The sequence below is a fragment of the Mus pahari genome, chromosome 6 (assembly GCF_900095145.1).
Source record: "Mus pahari chromosome 6, PAHARI_EIJ_v1.1, whole genome shotgun sequence".
Taxonomy (NCBI): Eukaryota; Metazoa; Chordata; class Mammalia; order Rodentia; family Muridae; genus Mus; species Mus pahari.
Genome location: NC_034595.1, coordinates 7,964,768 through 7,970,154, shown reverse-complemented (window position 1 = coordinate 7,970,154; position 5,387 = coordinate 7,964,768). Strand labels below are relative to the sequence as shown.

Below are 5,387 nucleotides of genomic sequence, written 5' to 3'. Positions count from 1 at the left end.
CACACTTCTTTAGTGCAAGTCCCATTTCAGCCATTTTTTTATATAACCTACATTTTCTTCCAAAAAGGATTTACAGTCAACTGCAAAAAAAAAAAAAAAAAAAAAAAGGCTTTTGGATTCTCTGCATGTGTGCATGAATTGCTTTGTAATTTAGGTAGGGAGATTTATTGGTTGTAGACATAAACCTAGAGAGAGAGAGAGAGAGAGAGAGAGAGAGAGAGAGAGAGAGAGAGAGAGAGAGAGAGAGAGAGAGAGAGAGAGAGCTGGCTGCCAGTAACATGATGTCAAGTGAGCCTTACACGCTGGGGTCCTTGTTCTGAAAGGCAAGCGCATGTTGCTAGCTCCAGCCAGAAGGAAAGCTGCATTACAGCTGCAAAAAGAGGGAAAGATCACAGGCTGCCGCTCCCGCACTCACGCGCGCGCGCAGCTGTAAGTTTCCACCAAAGGGGATGGGAGGTCAACTAGCCCAGCTCAGCCAGGTCACCAGGCTGTGCTGCCTCTTTCCTGTGAGTGACCCCAGGCCCTAGCAAGCTGTTAGGGGTGCTCAGCGCCGCCAGAGGAGCCAGCCTCACATCAGAAGGGATGTAAGATGAAGGTCGTACCCATTCACGGTTAGCCCTGGCCTCGAGGTGGTTCTGCAAGTCCTTGGCTCAGGGCCAGCGTGGATAATTACATTTCACCTGCCCAAAGCCTCCTGCGCTTTCCCTCCGAGACCAATTCCTCTTCCGCGGCTGCTGTGATCCGGAACATAAATACTCTCTCACAGGCCGTAGTCTATGCCCCAGCAGCTGAGGCTTTGTTCCTTGCAAGGAAAACCCTCTCTCGGATCCTTATTCCTTCAGCAAATGTTTATTATGGCCCCACTTAACAAGTGCTAAGCACCGTGCTGGACATGCAAAGATAAATAAGCAAGCCAGTCCATTCGGGGCCCTTGAGAAGCTCAGACTAGTAGAAACACCATCAATAAGAGTAGTAAATGCCTCTTTTTTTTTTTTTCTTTTGAAGGTATGTAGACTATTTATTAACAGTTAAGGCCCAGAGATTCGTTTCTTCTTGGACACACCCACAGAACGGCCCCTGCGGCCAGGGTTCTTGGTGTGCTGACTGCGGACGTGAAGGCCCCAAAAGTGGCGCAGCCCCCTACGGGCTCGAATTTTCTTCAGCCTCTCCAGGTCCTCAGGCAGCTTGCTGTCTAGGCCGTTGGCCAGAACCTGGCTGTGTTTCCCATCTTTCCCATCCTTCCCATCCCTCTGTCTGTTTGTTCAAGAACCAGTCTGGGATCTTGTACTGTCGTGGGTTCTGCAAGACGGTGATCACACACTCCGCCTCCTCCTCTGTGAGTTCTCCGGCACTCTTGGTGAGATCAATGGCTGTTTTCCCTCAACACCGCATGAGCGTAGTTCCGCCCCACGCCCTTAATGGCAGTGGTGGCAAAGGCTATTTTCCACCGCCCATCGATGTTGGCACTAAGTACTTGCAAAATGTGCTGGAACTTCTCAGGGATCACAAGAGACATGGCAGAGACATAGACAGCGATAGGCCTCCTGTGGAAAAGTAAATGCCTTTTAAAATGAAGCACTGGGAGGGTGTGAGGTCCTGGCTCAGCTTATAAAGTACTTGCCAATCATAGGACATGAGTAGTTCTGTCCCCTAGAACTGGCTGCTGTGTCGTCTTCTTCTTCTTCTTCTTCTTCTTCTTCTTCTTCTTCTTCTTCTTCATCGTCATCATCATCATCATCTTTATCATCCGCCAAAAACAAAGCAATAGTATGCACAAATCCCTAGAGCTCCTGGGTAAATCAATCTAGCCTACTTGGTGAACCCTAGGCCAATGAGAGACTGTCTCAGAAAACAAAGTGTGCAGCACCTGAACGACAGCTGAGGTTATACTCTGGCTTCCACATGCACACATGCACAGACATACAAACACACAGAGAGACACACACACTTGCATGTACACACAAATAAAGTAGAACATATCTGGGAAATACTAAGATAGTCTAAGTTTTCTTTCAAACAAGTGAGTTTCCCCCAGGGCTTTGAGATGTTGCAGCTGAGGTATAAACCGAACCCCAAGAAGCAGAGATGGGGAAGAACGTCAAAGCACTGGGCAGCTCTGGAACAAGAAGACATGAGAGGGGTGGGAGGCTGGAGGCATCCTCCCTGGGGAGGTTGGACCATAGCCAGAACACTTTGGGCAGAAAAGTGTTTATAGCAGAATGTGGTTTCAGGGATCTGAGTGGAATGATTGACCCTCCACTACCAGTCCATCCACTGTGTGGAGCGATCAAACAAACTGTGGAATCCCAAGGCACTGGGAAACGGAAGCAGCAGGCTTTCAGTGAGAAAGGAAAAGAGTCTACAAGACCGGATGTTGAGAGTAAAACCAAGGCAGTCTGAAGAAGGCAGAGTGAGGGAGGGGGGACTCAGATGGAGCCTCCAGCAGGCAACTGAAGATACAGGACTGGATCGTGAACTTACACACGTATTCTGCGATGACCACAGACCGCAGCTTATCAGTCATCTGTCTCTGCTGGCTCTAGGCCAGTGGTCCTCAACACCACGCTTAAAATACCATTGAAGGGCTCGTCTCTGGGCCTTCCTGATCCTCAGTGTCTATGACTCAGTGAGTCTAAGGGATTTCTAACAAGTTCTCTGATAGGGTAGTCAGTGTGGTCAGTGCTGCCCAATGGCAATAGACTGAACCATTTTCTCCACATGAGCTGTGAGTTTTCTCATAGTGACTGACAAAAAGGGCCAATGCTGGAAGACATCATCAAAAGAACACTTTTACCAATAGATTCCAAAGATTCTGTTCTAACCATTAAGAACAAGTGTTTGAATCAAATGCCAAGTTATAAACAAACAAATGCAACTTAGGCTCAGTAAGTGCTTGCCAACAAACCTAAAGACCTTAGTTCAATTCCCAGGTCCCATGTGCGGGAAGGGGAGAACTGATTCCATCTGTGTTGTTACACATACACAAAGTAAATGTAACTTTAAACATAGTTTTAAACCCTAATCCTATGAATATAGGTGACAGGTACTTTGCCCTTCCTAGTTGTATCACTAATCCTATGGGAGTGAACACCATTCTTCTGTCATCTCCATTTCTCACATGAGGAGGCTGGGTCACTAAGCAGCTAAAGTAACTCGAGGTGCAGGCGTGGTGGCCACGCCTTTAATCCCAGCACTCGGGAGGCAAAAGCAGGCGGATTTCTGAGTTCGAGGCCAGCCTGGTCTACAGAGAGAGTTCCAGAACAGTCAAGGCTACACAGAGAAAAAAGCAAAACCAACCAACCAATCAAACAAACAACAACTACCAAAATAAATATATCTTTAGTCAGGTGTAATGGCACTCACCTTTGATCCCAGCACTAAGAACACAGAGGCAGGTGGATCTCTGTGAGTTCCAGGATAGCCTGATCTACATAAATAGAATGTGTCTCGAAGAAGAAGAAGAAGAAGAAGAAGAAGAAGAAGAAGAAGAAGAAGAAGAAGAAGAAGAAGAAGAAGAGAAAAGAAAAGAAAAGAAAGAAAAGAAAAGAAAAGAAAAGAAAAGAAAAGAAAAGAAAAGAAAAGAAAAGAAAAGAAAAGAAAAGAAAAGAGAAGGTCAAATCGCCTGTAAGTGGATGCCCCCACACAGGCTATGCACACTATGCTCAAGTTCTGCAATGCACTGCTCCTTTTATCATCCCAGCTTTCTCTCTATAAAATAGCCTCATCTCCTCAAAGATGAAAATCTCCCTCATCCCATTATATCATTAACCTACGATAGTTTCCTGAATCTGTTTGCAAAAATCTGCCAGCACATAGCTGGCATCCACAATGGAGCGTAATAATCATCTTTCAGCTTCTTAATAACCCTCGTGCATTGAACAATCAGGAGAAGGAAAGGGTCAAGTGGAAGGCAACGCCCTGTAGTGCTATGAATGTGTTTGAGGCTTTTCTGCAGCGATGTCAGGGGAATACATGGGCATTCTTGGCATATGAGCATGTAAGAGCCCCACAACATCTGTTCCAACAACATCTCCAGATAGTACACGCAGTATCCTCCTTAAAAGACAATTTTCAGAAAGCCCTAAACAATTGTTAAGGTTTTTTTTTTTTTTCCCACCTCCAAAGAGAAAAGCAAACAAAGCCTGAAATTTACGATCCAGTTCTCTCTGTGCCACCTACTGGTGGTTCCTCAGCTCCTGGCGACACCTCTGAGGTGGGCTGTATCCTATGTGAGCACAGGACATTGAAAGTTATGACCTGCGTCCTTACCCCATTTTATTGTAAAGTCCTAAAGGCTGGGAAATGTGGCTGAGGATGCGTGAGGAACCTACTTCTGCAAGAGTAAGCTCTATAAAAGACAGAATGGCATGTCCTCTATGAAAGCTGGAGATTGTTTTAAAAGCATATTATCAAGAGAAACATCCCCCCACAACTTATCCCTGAGCCATTCCTGGCCCAAGTCACCCTACGCCCACAACAGGAGGAATCTGGTATCAAGTATGGCTGTGAAGACAAGGTCCCACCTGCTATACTAATGACCTTTCTTACTTTTGCAGATTTGTTCAATTGATTCTTGTGAACAGACATGGAAGTTACCTTTTTATAATAATTAGAAATGCCTGAAACTAGGCAGAATCTCTGTTAACCTAGTTTGAAAATGTTATATAGGGTGTCTTGAGTCGCATCTGATATGTGCTCTTCCTACAAAATTTGTGGTATGTTTGAAACTAAGGCTTATGAACTAGCTAAAGGCAAAGGAGGACATATAAGAGGGGAACATGGAACACACATCCTGTGGCCATGGCTTATTGCTATGTTTGATTCTGTATGGAATAGGTTCCTTGATAAGAATCAGTGCTAGAGGGAATACCATGATAGCATAGGGCATTCTATAAGCCTATGTATGGGTACAAGTTTTGTTACAAGTACTATATGCAAGGATGTCAAATCTGTATCTAGAGAAAATATCTATTCTGCTAAGAGCACAATGCTGCTCCTTCAATAACAGAAGTGGACTAGTATGATTACCTAATGTAAATATCTGATAACACTGAGAAATGGATTTGGGGAATTAGTACTGGCAGATCCAGCACTTATTAGTGGTGAAAGCAGATCAGCCTCTGAGATATCCATGTGATTGAGCTCATCACACAGCCTCCATATGAATTTAAGACTTATTTTACTATTTCTGTAAAAATAAATTATTGTTATTTTAATTAGGATTATATTAAGTCTCTATATTGCTTTGGGAAGTATGGCTACCCTAGCAATAAGAAACTACCACACCCACACATGCTCCACTATGTTCATAGCAGCCTTATTTATAATAGCCAGAAGCTGGAAAGAACCCAGATGTCTCTCAATAGAGGAATGGATACAGAAACTGT

At 44.7% G+C, this 5,387-nt stretch overlaps 1 pseudogene; it reads right to left on the bottom strand.

Moving 5' to 3' along the window:
* Positions 1 to 1,028: 1,028 nt before the first annotated feature.
* Positions 1,029 to 1,516, bottom strand: LOC110323229 (annotated as a pseudogene).
* Between the last annotated feature and the right edge of the window lie 3,871 nt (positions 1,517 to 5,387).